This window comes from Meriones unguiculatus, chromosome 14 (genome assembly GCF_030254825.1).
Source record: "Meriones unguiculatus strain TT.TT164.6M chromosome 14, Bangor_MerUng_6.1, whole genome shotgun sequence".
NCBI lineage: Eukaryota > Metazoa > Chordata > Mammalia > Rodentia > Muridae > Meriones > Meriones unguiculatus.
This window is the reverse complement of record NC_083361.1, coordinates 76106167-76121068: the sequence shown is the minus strand read 5'-3', so window position 1 is coordinate 76121068 and position 14902 is coordinate 76106167. Positions and strand designations below refer to the sequence as shown.

The 14902-nt window shown below is 45.5% G+C and overlaps 1 protein-coding gene across 30 annotated transcripts in view; it reads right to left on the bottom strand.

Moving 5' to 3' along the window:
• Positions 1–14902, bottom strand: part of Sytl2 (synaptotagmin like 2) — a 107463-nt gene that overhangs the window by 64982 nt on the left and 27579 nt on the right. The gene's annotated exons all lie outside the window — the stretch shown is intronic.

The following is a 14902-nucleotide window of genomic DNA, read 5'->3' as shown; positions in this document are numbered from 1 at the left end:
GTGGATCTGACTTCTGCAATGCAGCAGAACTCACCGTGGGCAGAACTAAAATGGCTCAGCTGCCCCTCTGACCTTCACCGGGCCTGGAGTGAAGCTTGTCTTTCTTCATTTCTGAACACTTACCGATATGTACATATAAACCGGGGAAAGGAAGAAAGCAAGTTTCAAAACATCTCATCATCCCAAGTCAGCACTTCTGAGTCACAAGAGAGGTAAGTATCCCAAAGATGGGTGAAACCTGAAGTCACAAGGCAAGACTTTAGAGATAGATGGGTCTTTAAACAAGTCTGGAGCTGCATGTGTGGAACAGATACTCAAGGCCATGTGCTTAATTGCTCGCAGGCCCCTGTTTCACTGTGGGTCTCCAAATGTGAATAACTATGGTGCTTGAATCAGGCAGTCAGTCAGTCAGTTTCTACACATACTGTCACAAAGATACGGCCACCTCAGTTCTTCCCTTTCTTCCCACACAGCAACTTCCTTGCATCCCAAAGGTTGGCAAGGAAATGGAGACTTAGGCCACAGACTTCGAACTGTGTCCGCGGAGAAGCCTTCCTTGTGCTGACATCTGGTTCAGGAAGAAGTTGCTTCCAAGTTCAAGGAGTTGGGACAGGATGAGAAAAACAGTTTCAGTGGTCTCACAGCAGGAATGGGAAGGGCTGCCGCAGGCAGAAATGTTTCCCCAGATCCAAGCTGGGGTGGGGGTAGGGGGGAGATGGGTGTGCAAGCTAACCAGTGCTTGTGTGTAAGGATATTTAAGGGTTAAAACAAAAGCACCTCTTATGGAAGCAAGACAGAGCAATTTTCTGATTCTTCTGATGCAGCATGGGGCTGGAACCTAGATGGGTAGTAAGAAGTCTCCATCCAGTCCAATTGGAAGAGGCTGCCCAGAGGGCCATTGAGACTCCTCAGTACCACACCCTTGCCTGCTCCCACCATTTCAAGTGGCATTTACCTAGGATCTAGGTGACTGCTTCATTCATTCTTTCACTCAGCCAACTGGGAGCCTGGCACTCTTCTGCACACTACAAAGGCGGCAAAGAGCAAGGCAGAAAACGCTTCCTGACAAGACTCTGATCAAATTAAATAATACAAGTCATTCTTAAAAAAATAATTTAAGGCCTAAATAATTAAACTACGTATCATGTAGGAAGGTGACAAGTGCTGTGGAAGAAAAAGATGAAAAGGAAGCCGAATTATCATGTGAGAGAAAGGGGAATTGCTCAGGGTAGGCCTCACTGACATGACATTTGAAAAAAAAAAAATTTGAGAAAGATGAAGAGATACACCATAAAGATATCAGAGCACCCTGAGGTGGGAGTGACAACCACACACTGGCTAAGGCCAGGGCACCACCAGGATAACAGGAAGAGCAAGTCAAAGAGGAAGTGGGCCAGACTGCATTGGTTGTTGTAAGGACTGTCGCAGGTCTGGTTCTCAGTCCGAGATGGAACAGTGCTAAGAGGGGCAGGAAGAGGGAGAAGGGAATCGTTGCTTCCTGGCGCCTCCAACATGCCTGCTGATCATTCTGCTTCCACACAGAATGATGCTGAGGTAGGTCCTCTGCCTTTACAAACAAAGTGAGCAAGCCGAAAGAAGGCTTTTGCCATCAAGGGAGACTGGCATTTGCCAATTGCTTTGACAGAATAGATCGCCCTGCTGTTGGCCTCTCATTCAGTGCCTACTCCTGCACAGACTCCTCAAAATGAGGTGGCAAGATGAAGTGGACCACATTCTCTTCTCTCTTTTTAAATTTTACTTCATACGCGTTGGTGTCTTGCCTGCATGTATGTCTGTGTGGGTTTTGGATCTTGGCGTTACAGGCAGTTGTGATCTGCCATGTGGATGCTAGGATTTGAACCTGGGTCCTCTGAGCTGTCAGTGCTCTCAACTGTGGAGCCATCTCTCCAGCCCCCGTTATTCTCTTGTGAAGCATAAAGGAACCAGCAGCCCGCAGCTGTAAGGCGTTATGCCCTCTAAAGTGCCTGGCACTCTTCCCACACCCTCCCTGTAAGGAGAAGGGTAATGATCTCTGTAGGGAGGGGAAGTAAAAAAAGAATATTTCTCTATTCGTGGGGGGTCACTGATTCACAGAAGTATCCCAGCGGTGAGCAGAAATAGCCCTGTGTTCAGCCTCCCATCCACGTTTTGCATGATGCTAAGTGATTGTTCCATTCTCAGACCCAACCAAAATGTATGCTAAGCTGAAAACCCTTTGCCTTCTTTTCATGGCCCAATAGCTGAAGTGAAAAGTCCTTATCATGGCCTGGGAACCCACACTTGTTTCTTCCTCAAGCTCTTTCCCTTCATAACAGCCTTGCTGAACACCTGTAGTTCCTCTTGTCATTGGGTCTTTGCATAAGCTATTCTGTCCTTCTGGGTCCTGACTTAACTGCTACTTACTGTACCAGATACCTTCTCTAACTGCTCTAAGGCAGGTTGGCATTCTCTGGCATGTCCTATTAGCACCTGACTCAAGACTCTCACACCAAACATCAGTCCATCGCAAACTCAGCTCTACTCATTTGCCACCCAGCTACCATGAGGTAAAGGCTGGGTTTCTAAGAGATTTGTGCACTCCAATAGGGATGAAACTATTTGTAGAAATTAAAGAAATCCAGGTGGAGGGGGTGGAGCTTCTGCTTCACGCGAACGTAGCTTTAGGAGCCAGGAGTGAGAACTGAAGTCAGTGTTGTCCTGGATTCTAGCTCTGGGGTTATACTGTGGTTCGAACGTCACGTGACTTGTCTAAGACTCCTGTCTAAGAATCTCGTGTAGGGCAAGCGAGTCCCACAACTCCTTTCTTTGGGGGAGATTATTAAAAATCTCTGGTAAGGATGTAGGTCATGACACATGATACATAATATGATGGTTTGTTTTGCAAACTTGATACAAACTAGAGTCCCCCGGGAGGCAGGAGCTTTAATTGAGAACTTGCTTCCATTGGCCTGTGGACATGGCTATGGGAGCATTTTCTTAATTAATTATTTATAAAGGAAGGTCCATCCCACTGTGAACCATGCCACAGAACCGCCCACACACATACACACAGGTGGCCCTGGGTTCTATAAGAAAGCAGGATGAGCAAGAACTGCAGGCCAATAAGTAGCACTCCCCCAGGCTCTCTGCATCAGCTCCTGCCTCCATGCTCCTGTTCTGACTCCCCTCAATGATGAATTGTGATCATGATGTAAACCAAATAAATCTTTTCTTCCCAGAGTTGCTTTTGTTCACACAGCAGAAACCAAATTAGGGCACATGCAAAGTCCTAGGAACAGCAACACAGAAGGGAAACTGGAGATCTTTGAATGCAGACTGTTTGATTGACATTTCCTATGTGTCATCCCTGCCATAGCTCATACATGAAAGTGAGTGCTCCTCCTATCAGTTGTCCAAAAATTAAGTTGGGGAGAGAAACCATTACAGCACTTGCTTTTGCTAACTGCAAAGAGGAAGGCTGGATTTGCAGCCCCGACCTCAGTCACCTTGCTGACAAAAACTCAAGTTAAAACCCGGGTAATTATAGACTCTCTTTCCCATCGTGCTGTGTCACACAAAGAGAGCCAGACCCCACCTTCTGTTTTCCTGCAAAGCTGTTGGTGTATCAGATAAGGCCTTGAGCCCCAAGAAAGGGGAGGGAAACTCATGTTAGCAGTGACTCTCACATGATGAGGTTTTCAGAAGAAAAGCAAATTGTTCTGACAGTCCCATGACATCAAGGATGAAAGCTATAAAGAAGGAGGGGGAAGCCCACTGGGCAATAGAAGAAGAACAAAATCAAATATGTCTGAGTTGGCGGGAATGGTGCTTTTCTAGAAATACAATAAAAATAAAAACAAGTTCTGGTCAGTGATCTCTCATCCCCAGTAGTAACACTTTCGTGCCCTATCGTGCCTAAAGCTGCTGCTTCCTAACGCACAGTGGCATTGAAGGGTGAGTGATTAACCCACAGGTGTGCAAGAAAAGCGGAGGCCGGATGAGCAAATCAAAACTCTGCTGTCTCCCTCGAAGCAGAAAGGCCTCTGCTGAATATCCACGTTGTGAAGACTAACACTATTTCACTAGGGTGGAAGGAGCCAGCTCCTCACGGTGGCTCCATTTTACCCTGCCCTCCGGGACCGCGCTTACCTCTCTGTCCCTTCTGAGGGTCCTGGACTGATTTCCTTAAGCTCATTTATCTGCCCATTTTGTAACCTCTGGGCTGTTTTTATATGTGCACTTCTAGATTCTTTATCTGGCATTTTACCCACTTTTGTATTTTTAAAGCCCTGGTGAAGGAGTGCTTATCTTTTAGAGCAGCCACACGGCTTGTCTCGTCATGCTGCTTCTGTTTCTATGTTGAGACTTGTGCATCAGTTAGTTTGGGCACTTGTTTGGGTTAATACTTGGAGATCTTTTCAGAGAGCAGTTTATACTGGGGAGCCCAAGCCTCAGCACTGCCTTTGGATTAGGCTCTGCTACACCTCCAGCTCTTCTGGCTCAGTTGTGCAATTGGCAGAGTCTATATTTTAATATCTCTCTCTCTCTCTCTCTCTCTCTCTCTCTCTGTGTGTGTGTGTGTGTGTGTGTGTGTGTGTGTGTGTGTGTGTAGATGATATGAGCATGCCAAAGCACAAATGTGGAAGTCAAAAGACAACCTGTGGGAGTCATTTTTCTCCTTCCACCACGTGCATCCTAGGGATCAAACTCAGATCATCAAGCTTGACAGCAGGTGCTAATGCCCAGAAATGTGCATTTTCTAAAATGTCTCCACAATACTGTGTCTGTCTGACCAGCTCTGGGACCACTATGAAAGATTCGCAGTAGGTCAGAAATGGCTGACAGCTGGCTAAAGAGTTCGGCAATGATTAAAAGTTGAACACATTCCTTTACCTACCAATTGTTTTTCAGCTGTGGCAAGAGTGAGCTCACAACCCCACACCCACACCCAGTAACAGCTGCATGGTAGAACCCTGACTGGTTCTCTGTGCAGACAAGAAAACTGAGACAAGAAAACGAGTTAGAGAGTGTATCAGGTCGCACAGCTGCCTAACATTAGAGCCAGGACACTCAGAAAAAAACTTCTTTTTCTTACAGGGCATATCCCATTTCAGTGGAAAAACAGATTAGTCAATGAGATGGGCAGGAGTTCACAGCATTCCTGAACCCCCGCACACTGATAGCAAGCGGGGAATTACAGACAAACTAGATTCAATTATTTTTCAGGCTTCATGGTTAAAGGAAGGGAGCGGAGGAGCCAGCTGATTCATTAACTAGGCTGGAATTAAACCCAGAAACACGAAGTTAACTCAACTGGAGCTGCCATTCGCTCAGACTTAAAAAGCCTCATTTGGGTAGAGTTATGTACATTCCCAGCCAGGCTGGGGGTGAGGAACTCTCTCCGGAGGAATTAACGTGGAGTTCCCAAAAGCTAGCTACTGCATCACCTGAGAAACTTCAGAAATTCTAGCTCTCCCATTTGGGGGGAAGGCAGGGCTCTATCAGAATGCTCAGAGGAAATGGGAGGAGGCAATAGAGAGCGGGATAAGTCAGAATAAAGTACAGTAAGACACATAAAACATTAACAGACCCATCTTCGCTCTGTATACTAACATTCTCTTTCCCTGCCCCTACCCACCCCGAGTGAATTTAATGGAACAGGCCAAAGTAGGACCCCTATCTGGGAGATTTTTGTCGAAGGTTCCAGGGGACTATGATGTAGGGCGAGAGAGGAGACCACTGAACTAATTGGTTGTCTTCTCTATCTAAACCCTGCTCCAATCTAGTATATCAGAATGGAGTAAGCAGGCTACCCAGGCACAGAACACGGAGCAGTGCCACCGAGTTCAGTGCACCCTGAGAAGCAATGTCTCCCCAAGTGTGATGTATCCGGAACACAAATTTTAAGGAGATACTAAAGATATTGCCAGGCCAACAGCGACAACTAGCATCCTTGTCTCAAAAGCTACACTGCCCCAGGGCACCTCAGGCTCCTCACCCTTGTTCTGTCCCCACTCATCTCTCTGCTCTGTCCATGGATCATCCCTTCAGAGCTCTGTCAGTTGCTACCATGGACAAGGTCTTCCTTCCTTCTATTTATCCTCTAAACAGATGCTTTTGGAATCCAGTGTCTGCCAGGATCATTCCCTTTGCCCTCGATGTGGGCTGCTGGTGAACATACTGGCTTTTGAGTCAAAAGACTCTTGAGAGAAGATTGGTCTTTTGTGAGTCTTTGGGGACACTCCTAAGGACTCTGGTTTAGCGTCCTGGTCTCCATTATGTCGATGGCAAAACCTACTAGACAGGGTTATGAGGAGAGCGTCTGGCTCTAAGTAAAACAGTATGGGCATAGTGAGTGGCCTGTGAATACCCCTCCACAAGAAGGCCTGACATTTCACTAGCTCCCCACCCCCTTTCCATATTGATTGAAGCATGACTGCCACTGGTTTTCCTCTTACCCAAGAGACTCTCTCCTCCCCAACCCTTCCACCCCATTTTAGGGAGTAAATTACAGGTTTCTATGGGCATACTCATGTAGACCCCACCAAAAAGTCTTTGAGGAGACTTTTTTTTAATCTTCTAAATTTGATTATCTTGCGAAAGGGAGATTATCTATGCTAGATTATCTAGGTAGAGCCAACACAACCGTGGGGTCATTATGTGAAGTGGGGAGGACAACCAGAGAAGCTGGGGTGCGGGCGCGATGCCCCAAAGAACCCAGTGGTAACGGTGTGTTTTGAGGTTTCTGGAAGCTGGAAAAACTAGGAAAACCCCCAGGAGAAACTCAACCCTGTTGACCCTTTGAGTTTAGATCTTACGACTCACTTCATTCACAGTCTGGCAGTGTTTCGTGCCACTAAATTTAGCAGAGCAGGTATGTGTGACTAAATTTAGCAGAGCAGCTATATGTGAGCGCCTCTAAATCCCAGGTTTCCTGGATAGGCCTCTGCGGTTTGGTTTAGTGTTTAGAGTTCTGTTGTTGCTCTGTTTTGTTTTGCAGCACCTCACATACTGTAGGCAAGCAATCTTCCACCTCCCCAGACCCCTTGCTAACGAAATACATCCTCCAAAGCAACTGTGAGAACCAACCTGGGCACTTTTCTTCTCCTTGTCCTGGTGCAGTGGACTGAACCTCTGCAGTCTCCTTCTGCTCCTACTTCCAGCCTCCTTCTCCATCAGTCATGGATTATTAAATAAGCCAATAAATCCAGACCCAGAAGCCCTCACTCTGAGTGAGCTATCCCACCACTGAAATTACTTCTCCTGGAGCTTCCCAGATGCAAGACTCTTTATCCTGGAGATAACACCTTTCCTCTTCTTTCCCCAGACCTCTTCCTATCCCTTGAATCCCAGCCAACCCACTCCTCATTCATTCCCTCCACATCATTGCCTAGTGGTTGATCATACCACTTTCATCATCTAGAACACCTTTCCCGTGTGTTACACAGTCAAACATTCTACTCTCTCAAGTTCCAGCTTGATGATGCCTCCCCCATGAAACTGTTCCTACAGCCCATGTCCTTTCACAAATGCTCCTACCACAGTCTGGCTATAGTCACTCTCACTGAGCCCTTGCAATGTTTCTGCCTTTCTCCTAGGGAGTAAGAAAGAAGGTAGTATTTGGAGTTGAATAGACTCCCACAGCACTCATTTCCCTGAGCTTCAGACTTGTCTGTAAAATAGGCATCATACTGATCTTACTTAGTTGCTGAGAAGAATAAAGCAAATACAGGGTCCGAAAGACTAGTCTTTGCCGGGCATGGTGGTGCACACCTGTAATCCCATCACTCTAGTAGGCAGAGGCAGGAGGATCTCTGTGATTTCGAGGCCAGCCTGGTCTACAAAGTCAGTCCAGGACAGCCAAGGCTACGAGAAGAAACCCTGTCTCAAAAACAAAACAACTTATTCATTAGTGAATGTACCAGCATTATTGTAACTTTTAAATGCAATTCTGGCTTACACGCTCTTCAAAGGAAGGCTTTTCTCCACTTCGTTTTTTTTTTTTTTTAATGACTTCTTGCCCATAACAGTGAAAAAAAATCTTTTAAGTAATAAATAAGGTACTAAAAAGTTGGAAGCATTCCTCTAAGTTTTCTGCCCACCTAGACAAGAATGACGTGACTCCAGATGTTTCAGAGCAGAGGAGAAGAACACTGGATCTATTTTCAACCTCAGTGTTAGAATTCTTTTGCATCCGTGTGGCTGTGCACACTCATGCATGTATGGCATACACATATGTGTAGTGGGGTGTGTAAGAGCCAGACATCAGTATCAAATATCTTCCTCAGTTGTTCTCTTTACTTTTTTGAGACAGGGTTGCTCACTGATCCTGACATTACTGCTCCAGCTGGACCGGCTGGCCAGTGAGCTCCAGGTATCTGCCTGTCTCCTGCTCCCCAACCTGGAACTTCAGGTGTGGGCAGGTGCACCTGGTGTTTTGTTTTGTTTTAATGTAGTGCTAAGGATTCACACTCGTATCCTCACCTTTGGGTGGCAGGCACACTACCACTGAGCCATTTCCCAATAGAAATTTCTGTGTGCAGCATTTTTATATCAATTATTATTATTTATTACAATTCATTCACTTTGTGTCCCAGCTGTGGGCCCCTCCCTTGTCTCCTCCCAATCCCAACCTCCCTCCCTCTTCTCACCCTATGCCCCTCCAAAAGAAATTTTCAGAATCCATCCTTGGTTAATGCTACTAGCCCACTATTTATTCCAGCTGGGTAATGAGTATTGCTTATTATGAGTAGCATAATTGTACAATGTTATTGTGACGTCATAGAACAACAGCCACTGTTCCAGAGCTGGTGAGACAAAATTGTTTTGACCTGTCACCTTTTAAAAGCCATTCCATAGATTCAATGCTTAGCTGTATGTGTAGCAGAATTTCCTTCCTTTAAAAGGTACCCCTAATTAGTTTTTTTAATTAATTTTTATTTTTTTAATATTAATCACAGGTTACTTACTTTGTATCCCAGCTGTAGCCCCCTCCCTCATTCCGTCCCAATCCCACCCTCCGTCCTTCATCTCCTCCCTGCCCCTTTCCAAGTCCACTGATAAGGGAGGACCTCCTCCCCTTCCATCTGACCCTAGCTTATCAACAAATTTCTGTGGTAGGCTCCTGCAGAGGGCCTCTGAAAGACTCTACCCTGAAGGGTATCAAAGCAGAAGCTGAGACTCAGAGCCAAACTCTGGGCAGAGTGTAGGGAATCATATGAAAGAAGGGAACGATAGAAAGACCTGGAAGGGACAGAAGCTTGTGGAGAAAAACATCTGGACACAGGGGTCTTTTCTGAGACTGATTCCCCAACCAAGCACCATGCATGGAAATAACCTAGAACCTCTGCACAGATATAGCCCATGGCAGCTCAGTGTCCAAGTGGGTTCCCTAGTAATGTCTCTGACATGAACTCAGTGGCCTGTTCTTTCAGTACCTTCTCCTGAGGGGTGGGGGAGTACAGCTTACCAGGTCACAGAGGAAGACAATGCAGCTAGTCCTGATGAGACCTGATAGACTAGGCTCAGATAGAAGTGGAGGAGGACCTCCCCTATCAGTGGACTGGGGGAGGGGCATGGGAAGAGAAGAGGGAGGAAAGGTAGGATTGGGAGGAGATGAGGGAGGGAGCTACAGCTGGGATATAAAGTGAATAAATTGTAATTAATAAAACAATAAATAAATAAATAAATAAATAAATGTATCCCTTAAACCACTTCTATGGTGAGAGGGAAATAAAACTGTCCCTCTTTTCTCAGTCTGCTTGGCAGTGTCACAAGAGAAAATCATGAGGTTCAAATCCCCAAACATTGTTTGAAATGTGGTCACCCCGTTACTAGCTTACCGACCGCTTACTCAGGGGTTCCATTTGTTCTGTTCTAAAGTTGAGACACACCATTGCCAACCTCCCTTGGTGAAACAGCACAGGGAGCCAATAAGACCACATAGCCAAAGGCATTCTGTAAATAAAATGCTGCACAATTATGTGTCCCTATTCGCTTTCTAGCGCAGCACGAGCTTTAAGCAGACACCCTTGACTTTGGCTAACAGAAGGGTTAAAGAGCCCTGAGGAGGAAATGAAGGACGCCTTCTTCATCTGCCTTCAATTAGCCCCTAAGATACAAAAGGGGTAGTGTTGTGGCTATAGACATCAAATACCGTTTGAACCCCTCCTTGAAGTCCTGAGAAATATCTGGGTTGATAGCTATAAAGTTCTTTGAGTAACATTCTTGAGTCAGAAGTGCTATTGCATTATGGTAGCTGTTACAGGATGTTAACCAGCAGGTAAGTGGGTCAGGAATTCTTGTGCTCAGACATCGTACTAAACTGATTCCCTAAAACTTCAGATTCCAGCCATCCTCTGAGGGAGTGGGCCTTTGCCATAAAGACACCCTCCTTGTGTGTATGAGAAGGTAGGGGAAATGGCCACCTTTATGCGGAACTGCACTGAAGGCTGATATTAAATGTCAAAGGGAGCAGGGGCAGCTCTCTCGGAGCAGGCCCAGTTTCCCTCAAACTCCATCCCTCCGCTTATTCCCCAGATCTCCCTGACTCAGACCAGTACAATGCCTCACAGAAGGATAAATAAAAGTCCTAATGAGCAAATCTCATGAAATATTCAGCTGGTCTTTTTGAGAAAAACAGCTGGAGATGACCTTAGGAATTCCACCAATTCCCCCTACCACACAGTTTAAAAATAACCAAAGAGCATTCTAGGGAGAGATGGCCTTTCCTTTAAAGGCAATAGTATGCAAAAAGGCATGCTGGGGTCATTAGCCCAAACAGTACAGTCCCCGAGATAAATCTCAAACCAAATGTTCCTATGAGAATCTGCCTCCAAAAGATCAATGCTGCATTTCATTGTGACGGCCACCCTCCCCAGCCATGACACTCAATTATATAAAGGCATGTGGATACCATCAACCCCCTCATGACCCATGTGACCATGAGAAACCTCTCTTCCACTGGCAGAGTTTCTACATTTATCTAGTAAAGCGGTGTTCTCTGACCTAAGGTCCTCTCTCAGTTTAAGGCTCCTGCCTCTGATGTACATTAAATAGCAGTCAAACCTCCAGTGTTACACTGGGACCCCATGTCTGCCCCTGAGCCTTCCTCTTCATTTTTCTTACGCAATGGCTTTCACCTACCTCTCACACCTCTGTTCCTTTCCGATATTCAGCTCCCTCTACTGCAAGTCCACGCAGAACTTCTGAAAGGCTTACCCACCTTTCCACACATCTGCCTTCCTTGGGAAGATGAGACTAGACCATCTCACAAATCACCTTAGCATTGCTTCCATGATGGTTCCCTGGGCTTTGTGTTACAGAGCAGCTGTCTGTTCACTTAGTCTCCACACTCCTAACCTCTCCTGAACGCAAGAGGTATCCTGTCTGACTCCCCAGAATTCCCCAGTGCTGGACCTGTGTCTGCCACTCTATGACCTTGTATCAAATTGCACCAAAGAACCATGTGCATTTCATGTAGTTCCAAAAGGCTAGAACTTTCCTTTTTTTAGTTTTTCAAGAAATGTTTTCTGTACTCAAACAGCAAGAAAGTGGCTTTTCTCTAAGCTTTTGCCATATTAGGAAAAAACATATATAGCTGCTCAGAACTGTGACATAATCTTTGCTGAGGTTGGAAATATATATTACATCTATCCCCAAGAAGCTTCCATTGGTTTCAAACCAACTGAGCCACAGTTCTTTAAAAAAAGCAACTCAAAGCTAAAAATGATGCCCAGCTTGGTGGGTTTCTTTTTCTTTTGCTGAGCCCAAAGGAATAATTATATACTTCTTTTTTCTAAAGATCCTCAACCAAATACTGGAAACTCAAATGACAAGTAGCAAGAAGAATGCAATCTTCTACAGGAAAATCAAAGTGCCTTATTAACCACTAATACCACTAAGGCATGTGTATTGCTATAGAAGATAAAAAGAAACTGTTAATTAACACAGTCCATTAGTTGGATGCGCATTTGGTGGAAGAGTTAGAAAAGAAACAGACGTTTTATCTCCTTCCAATCCCTTTTCATAATATTGCTATATATGAGTTATATATTGTAAGAAAAATAAAAACAAAAATAAAAAACCAGAGTTGCCATCACCTACATTCTGGAGAAATCACTCACGTTCATGGAGACTAAGGAACTTAACTTACATCCATACACTTCTAAGCAATAGAGTCAGAACTTGCTGAGTGGAGCTCCACATTTCCATATGACTCATCAGGGAGAGAAGAGATAAGACAGAAGAAAGAGCCAGGTGTGCAGTGCTCTACACGGGAACTCCCGCAGACCCCTGCAGGGTGCAGATTAGACTGGACTTTCATACCTAGCCCCTCTGAATGCCTAAAATACCCGTTTGTTAAACTAGTCACATGATGCACACAATTTCATTCTGCACATGGCTCCGATTTAGCAATGTCTGTAAAGAAAGTCCAAGTCTGGGTCTAAGTAGGAAGGACAGTGTTGCCATGTCAACAAATTTATTTTTCCTGAATCTTTATAAAAAACAAAAATCCCATTGGAAATCAATCTAGTGCTTTCTCAGAAAATTGGGAATAGTGCTATCTCAAGACTCAGCTATACCACTCCTGGGCATATCCCCAAAAGATGCCCCACCATTCAATAAGGACATTTGCTCAACTACACTCATAGCAGCTTTATTCATAACATCCAGAATTTGGAAACAGCCTAGATATCCCTCAACCAAAGAATGAATACAGAAATTGTGGTCCATTTACACAACGGAATACTACTCAGCTATGAAAAACAAGGAAATCATGAAATTTGCAGGAAATTAGATGGAACAAGAAAAGATCATCCTGAGTGAGGTAACCCAGAACCAGAAAGACACGCATGGTATATACTCACCTATAAGTAGATATTAGCCATATAAGAAGACCAACAGAGTCAATAAATCTGGGCCCAAGGGGGCTTCAGAGACTAATGCACCAACCAAGGACCATGCATGTAGAGGACCTAGAACCCCTCCCTGCTTAGATGCAGACCATAGGCAGCTCAGTCTCCATGTGGGTTCCCTACTAAGAGGAGCAGGTGCTTTCTCTGACATGGACTCTGTTGCCAGCTCTTTGATCACCAACCCCTGGTGAGGGGGTAGGGGGAGGCCTTGCCAGGCCACAAAGGAAGAGGATGCAGCCAATCCTGATAAGACCTGATAGGTAGGGTCAGATGGTAGGGGAGGAGGGCTCCTCATTTATGAGGACTAGAGGAGGGGGATGGGGGGAAGAGGGGAGGAGGGTGGGACTGGAAGAAGATGAGGGAGGGGGCTATAATCAGGATGTAAAGCAAATAAATAATGAAAAAAATAAAAAGAGAGAAAAAATCCCTTTGCACTGATCTAGGAAAGAATTTGATGGTATTAGTCAAACCTTAAAACCTCTCCAAAGGCAGGTACAAGTAAGTGATGTTTACACTGTCTTCAGGTCAGCCATGCTGTATCTAAAGGAAGAAAGGCCTGGGATCTCAACCTTGCTACCAATGACCCTGCTTTTACTCACCTGGCTGGCTGATCACTCTTGTGAAATGAGGTATACCTACCCTAATTTTTTTTTTTATTCCTCATGGGCATAAAATCAAAATGACAAAGTAAATGCCAACAACCCCACCAGACAAAGAAATTCAGAGACAGACTATTTAACCCCCCCCCCCCCTTTTCCTTTGGTTTTTTTGAGACAGGGTTTCTCCGTGTAGCCTTGGCTGTCTCGGATTCACTTTGTAGTCCAGGTTGGCCTCAAACTCACAGAGATCTGCCTGCCTCTGCCTCCCTGAGTGCTGGGATTATTGGTGTGTGACACTGTGCCTGGCTATTTAAACTATTCAAGGAAAAGTGTCACCCTGCTGTATTGTGCAAAAGTCTAAGCACCTTTCACATGATACAGTGATAGTGACAGAGAGAAGAATAATTAGGAAAACAGGATATAAAACTGAACAAAAAATTTTCAGTGTATTTCTGTGTGGATGTGGAGGGGTAGGGTGTGTATGTGTGAGTGTGGGTGTGTGTGTGTGTGAGTGTGGGTGTATTAGGAGTGTGGGTGTTTGAAGCCAGGACCTCAAGCATACTGCAAAAGTGTTTTTCACTGAACTAGAGCCCCAGACCCCTTTTCTTTTTCCTATGCCTCCCTTATCTCCTCCCTTTCTTACAGAAGAAGACCAACAGAGACAATAAATCTGGGCCCAAGGGGGCTGCAGAGACTGATGCACCAACCAAGGACCATGCATGGAGAGGACCTAGAGCCCCTGTTGGTCTTCTCTTTGTGGTTAGGCGAAGCACAGCTGATACAAGTACTAAACAGGAAGACCCCGTTCCTGTCGTCAAGAAGACTGACCCTGAGCAGTACCAACCACTCCCACAGGCACAACGCTGAGGCGCTGCGCTGAGAGCAGCGTGCGGAGGGAGCGTGTGGAAGAGTAAAGGTCATGACGTGAAATCTGGGCTTACCGGAGGTCAGATGGCTCATCCGGGGTTATGCAGGTGTTAACTTGACGAGAGGGAGAAGGCAATGCGTTTGGAAAGGAGCGAAATAACTGAAGACACCAGGGTGTGTTTAAGTGTCAGTTGTGTGATCTGAGGAGGATGGGGGGTGAGGACAAAAACTAGAAAGAGGTGAGGGTTGACGTGAGCTTTGAGCAGGAATAGGCTTTAGACAAAGCACGACTCAACTCATGAGATTTAATGCAGACGACAAGACCCTGGAACTATTGGAGAGGGCAGAGTAGAGAAAAAAAAAAGCTGTCTGTGTCTCCACATAAGAAGTGAGCCTTCCTTGGCCACCATGAGTAATTAGCATGTGTATTATTCCCAGGATTAGAAGTGGGCGACCTTGAGCCTCGATTTTCCCATGGAACTCACAGTGGGTACTGTGAGAGCACGCACACAGGGCGAAGGGAGTGAGATCACCTGACCT